Here is a 6000-nt window from a genome sequence, read left to right as displayed (position 1 = left end):
GGGAGAGACTGGGTGGAGTTGGGGTATAGGGACAGGAGAGTGAGCCAGCTGGGGAAGGGCATGGCCCTGGGGCAGGAAGGTCCCCCGGGGAGACTCCTGTGGGGCCTCCAGAAAGCAAATTTGATCCTGTTTGCTCACATAGCTGACCCTCAGGAAAGCTTCCTGAGCATGCAGCCCGCCGACACCAATCCCGGGTCTCGTTCCAGTTCCACCCGCAGGCTGCCGCCCTGGCAGCTCCCAGGGCCTCCCTAGGTGGGAATGGAGACCAAGGAGCAAAGGCCAGGCTGGGACACTGCCTAGGACACTGGCTTGAGGGGATGGAAGAGCCACCTGTGCACCTTCTTTCCTTGCCACCGTCTTCAAATTCATGCTTACAGAACAGCTGTGTGGGCGTGAGCTGAGGGCCACTGACCCTGCGTGCCACCAGTGTGCAGGCTGCTGTGAGCGGGCAATGCTGTTCCGGGCAGCCTCTGCCGGTGCCTCTGCCCACGCAGCACCCTTCAGCTCTTCCAGTGCCACCAAATGAACCCATCACAACCTTCCCCAGCCTGGCAAGTTTTCTGGAAAGACTTGTTCCTCTGTTCTCTTAGTGGCCCTCCACCTCCTCCCTTCCTGGGAAGGGGCTGGTGTTCACTGTATTATTAATGTCCTGTTGCTATGACAGGAACCGCATGAGACACACACGAAAGACGGCCCTGCCTTCCAGGGCTCGCTAGATCCTTGGTTCCTGTCGTGGAAGAGAGGGGCAGGTAAGAGCCAGTGTGGTCCAAGGTCAGGGCTATGGTGAGAAGCTGTGTGAGGACAGGGGCCCTGTGCTGTGTGCAGAGGGGGTCCCTGGACCTCTGAGGAGGCAGGACAGAGTCCTGAAGGTCAAGTTAGTAGGAAGGGCAAGGCCCAGAAGGGTGACTGATGAATTTGGGGCCATGTCCTGGAGGCAAATGGGGAGCAGGGAGGGGGCCTGGGAGGAGGAGGTGGAGCTGATGCTGCGTTTTGGAGTGACCTCTGCTTAGAAATATGGCTTTTGTCTAGAATTTTTTGGGGACCGAAGAGTTTTAAGCTGGGGAGGGACATTAGATCTGCCTTTTGGAAAGCTCCCTGGCTGTGTTGCAGAGACTGGATGGATGAGAAGGCTGGGCAGCAACTCAGCCGAGAACTAGTGAGAGCCTGGGGAGGGAGAGGAGCTGGCTTGAGTCTTTGGGAAGTGGAAGCGATAGGACTTGGGCGCTGATGAGGAGGGAGGATGGAAAGAGGACACCACTCACAAACACAGGGATCCAGGAGGGTGGATTTGGGGGCAGTTTTGGACAAAGTTGAGATGCCAGTGGGACCCCACGGTGGAATCCAGGACAGCTCAGCGTAACCTGGCCATCTCGGTTCCCATCATGAATAAGGGGAGCAGCCTCCATTACGTTTCCAGATACATCACACAGCCCTCCCTCCAGCACCGACAGGAGGTTCCCCTTCCCTTCCCCATGTGTCTTCTCCCAGGTGACACCAAACCCACTCAGCGTACAGGGTGAGACCCACTCTGACAGGGTGAGGCCCACTCAGTGTGCAGGGTGAGACCCACTCAGTGGACAGGGAGAGACCCACTCAGTGTGCAGGGTGAGACCCACTCTGACAGGGTGAGGCCCACTCAGTGTGCAGGGTGAGACCCACTCTGTGCAGGAAGAGACCCACTCAGTGGACAGGGAGAGACCCACTCAGTGTGCAGGGTGAGACCCACTCAGTGTGCAGGGTGAGACCCACTCTGTGCAGGAAGAGACCCACTCAGTGGACAGGGAGAGACCCACTCAGTGTGCAGGGAGAGACCCACTCAGTGTGCAGGGTGAGACCCACTCAGTGGACAGGGAGAGACCCACTCAGTGTGCAGGGTGAGACCCGCTCAGTGTGCAGGGTGAGACCCGCTCAGTGTGCAGGGTGAGGCCCGCTCAGTGTGCAGGGTGAGACCCACTCAGTGTGCAGGGTGAGACCCACTCAGTGGACAGGGAGAGACCGACTCAGTGTGCAGGGTGAGACCCGCTCAGTGTGCAGGGTGAGACCCGCTCAGTGTGCGGGTGAGACCCGCTCAGTGTGCGGGTGAGGCCCGCTCAGTGTGCAGGGTGAGACCCGCTCAGTGTGCAGGGTGAGGCCCGCTCAGTGTGCAGGTGAGACCCGCTCAGTGTGCAGGGTGAGACCCGCTCAGTGTGCAGGTGAGACCCGCTCAGTGTGCAGGGTGAGGCCCGCTCAGTGTGCAGGTGAGACCCGCTCAGTGTGCAGGGTGAGACCCGCTCAGTGTGCAGGGTGAGACCCGCTCAGTGGACAGGGAGAGACCCGCTCAGTGGACAGGATGAGGCCCGCTCAGTGTGCAGGGTGAGGCCCGCTCAGTGGACAGGATGAGGCCCACTCAGTGCACAGGGTGAGACTGTGTACAGGTGTGGTGGCCATGGTCTCAGGCAGAGGATCCCAAAGGACTTTTGAACACTGCTTAGGACACCAGGTGGGGTGACTTTCAGCATAAACAGTGGCCCAGCAGCACCCCAAACATTGCCATGCCAGACAGGTCCTGTCACCTGTCAGCTGTCTCCAAAATGTATCCTGCATTCGACTCCCGTGTCTTCACTGCTCCAGCCTAGTTCAAGCCACCAGAGCCCCACCTGGACCACTGCCCTCACCTCCTAACTCATCTCCCTACATCTACTTCTGCTTCCCCACTCTCTATACAGCAACCAGAGAAATGTTTTCAAATAGAAGCCAGATCATGCCCTTCCTGGGCTTCATGCCTCCCCCACGGTCCCCACCACACCTGCAAAGGAATGATGTGCCCCATCGCTTTCTCTGATCTCATCCCCTGCTATTCCCCCCGCCTCTCACTTCGCGCTTCACTGGCCGTTGTCCTCCACACACACAAACGTGTTCCTACCTCAGGGCCTCTGCACTGGCTGTTCCCTCCTGGAAGGCTCTGTCCACATCTTCACAGGGCTAACATCGTTAAGTTCTCAAACAGCCCTCTCCTCATAGAGCCTTTCCTGACCTCTCAAGCTAAGGTAGTGGTCCCCGTATCATCCCTTCACTTTTCTCACTGCTTTTCGTTATCTGTTCTTTCCTTTCCTTATTTGGTCTGCCTCTGGCCAACAGGATGTCAGTTACTTGACAGCAGGGCCCGTGCTGGGCTCCATGCCCGGCTTCGCCAGCGTCTGGCGCCGGGAGCGCAGGTGCTCCAAGAGTGTGTGTTCAATGAATTGTTACTGAATGCTGCAGAACCCTGCTCCACGCTGCTTCCTCGCCCTGGCATTTGGGAGCCTGATGACAGCCCTGCCTGTGAAGGCCGCACCTAGGGACAATGTCAGGCTGAGGAGTGAGCCCACGTGGCCCTGGCTCTGATGCTGCTGCCCTCTGTGCACTCGGCCCTTCTCCTGCGCAGGCCGGGCCCAGGGCAGGGCGCCCTCACAGCCTCCGTGCTAGGCCTGGCCTTCCACCAGCACCTCTCTCCTCTCCCAGTGCCAAAGTCCACTCTCCTTCCTGCTGTGGGGAAAATGGCACTCCTTTTAGGGGAAACACCCACTCCCCACTCAGCTTGGAGCTGGGCTTAGGAGCCAGTGAGAGCTGCAGGAGGGGAGAGAGACCAGCCGGAGCGTGCAGAGCAGTGGACACTCACTTCCGTGGTCAGCGTCCTTTGAGAACAGGGTAGAAACTGAGAAAAGGCCTAGGTGTCCACATCTTGCACTGAGGTTTCCAGGGGGTTCACACATCACCACAGCCGATCCACAGGGTTCCAGGAAGGACCGAGGAGCCCTCCCTCCCCCAGTGTCTAAGCTGCTAACACGGGTTACCAAAGGCGTTTTACACACAAGACTGCTCAAAACCCTCAAACAATGCTTTGCAGGGGGTGCTTATGTTTCCCGGACTACAAGAGAGGAGGCTCCCAAACCAGCAGGCCGGGTGGGAGCGCACAGGGGAGGGAGGAGGGCTGCAGCCAGAATCCCAGGGACCTGCATTTCGGGGGCAGGCGGGAGCCAGGGAGAGGGCGGGAGAGTGCCCAGGGAGGCAGCAGGCAATGGAGAGCACCGGGTGGAGCCGACTTTCAAGGAGGAAGGGGCAGGAAAGAGGGTGAAATATTGCAAAGCAGTCCAGGATACAAAGGTGTCAAAGGTTTTATCCACAGAAACTGCTGGTGATCTTTGGTGAGGGCAGAAGCCAGCCTACTGGGTTGACAGGACAGATGAGGGGTGTAAGACGTTGCTGAGCAGCCTGCGTCTGTGTGACAGAAAGGAGATGCAGCAAAAGCTAGCGGGGGCCAGGCTCCGGGCACATTAGCTTTTTTCCTCCTAAAATGAAACTTGAAGTCTGGGTGTAGCGTGGTGGCTCACACCTGTAATCCCAACACCTTGGGAGGCTGAGGCGGGCGGATTGCTTGAGCCCAGGCGTTTGAGACCAGCCTGGGCAACATAGTCCCCTGCCCCCTCACCCCGCATCGACAGCTCCCTCCAGTCTCCCCTCCGCTGGCCTGGCTGACCACCTGCCCTCACTCTGCAGGGACCGCTTGGCCTCTCATGGGATGGTACCTACTCCCCACCTATCCTCATGCAGTGAAGCTTAAAAACCCAGAAAGAGGGCCGGGTGCAGTGGCTCACACCTGTAATCCCAGCACTTTGGGAGGCCGAGGTGTAGTGGCGCGATCTTGGATCACTGCTACCTCCGCCTCCCGGGTGCAAGCAATTCTCCTGCCTCAGCCCCCTGAGTAGCTGGGACTACAGGTGCACGCCGCCACGCCCAGCTAATTTTTCTTTTGTATTTTAGTAGAGACGAGGTTCACCATGTTGCCCAGGTTGGTCTCAAACTCCTGAGCTCAGGCAATCCGCCCGCCTCAGCCTCTCAAAGTGCTAGGATTACAGGGGTGAGCCACTGTGCCCGGCCAATTTTAACAGTTCTTAAAGGTCAAGTGTTGGGGCATCAATTTTGAACAGCGGAGACCCTGACAAGAGGAATCACAGTCACCTACACACTTTCCCAGGATGGGCCTCCAGTGGTACAGAGCAGGAAGCTGGGGAGAGTCACCCTTGGCAGCACAGACAAGTAGAAATGATCAGCTGATCCCAAGGACAGGCAGGAAAACCCTTTCCCGGAACCCTTCTTTTCTATGAAACAAAAACTTTAAACCACCGGGGAAGGGAAGCAAACCCCTCACATAAAAGATCAGGCAAAAGGGCCGGGTGCGGTGGCTCACTCCTGTAATCCCAGCACTTTGGGAGGCCACGACGGGACGAGGTCAGGAGATCGAGACTATCCTGGTTAACACGGTGAAACCCCGTCTCTACTAAAAATACAAAAAAATTAGCCGGGCGTAGTGGCGGGCGCCTGTAGTCCCAGCTACTCGGGAGGCAGAGGCAGGAGAATAGCGTGAACCGGAAGGTGGTGCTTTGCAGTGAGCTGAGATCGCGCCACTGCACTCCAGCCTGGGAGAATGAGCGAGACTCTGTCTCCAAAAAAAATCAGGCAAGAATCTACTCTTAAACTACTAGGGAGGAAATGGAAATATATTGCTGTAATGTTATTTTTTTGAGACTGAGTCTTACTCTGACGCCCAGGCTGGGGTGCAGCGGCACGATCTCGGCTCACTGCAACCTCCGCCTCCTGGGTTCAAGCGATTCTCTTGCCTCAAGCTCCCGAGTAGCAGAGATTACAGGTGCCTGCCACCACCCCCGGCTAATTTTTTGTATTTTTGGTACAGACAGGGTTTCACCATGTTGGTCAGACTGGTCTCGAACTCCTGGCCTCAAGCCGTCCGCCCACCTCAGCTTCCCAAAGTGCTGGGATTACAGGTGTAAGCCACCACACCCGGCCTGTTGTATTGTTCTTATGCTGTATGTGAAGTAGTGTAATATATTTGAAAGTAGTCTGTGCTGTGTTAAAGATACATATTTTGGATCCAAGCACACTAAAAAACAACAAAACTAAAAATAAAACAGAAGAACTAATGTAATAAGTCAATAAGAGGAGAAAACAGATCTATAAAAAATA

This window comes from Pan paniscus, chromosome 1, assembly GCF_029289425.2.
Source record: "Pan paniscus chromosome 1, NHGRI_mPanPan1-v2.0_pri, whole genome shotgun sequence".
NCBI lineage: Eukaryota > Metazoa > Chordata > Mammalia > Primates > Hominidae > Pan > Pan paniscus.
This window is presented reverse-complemented; position numbering follows the sequence as displayed.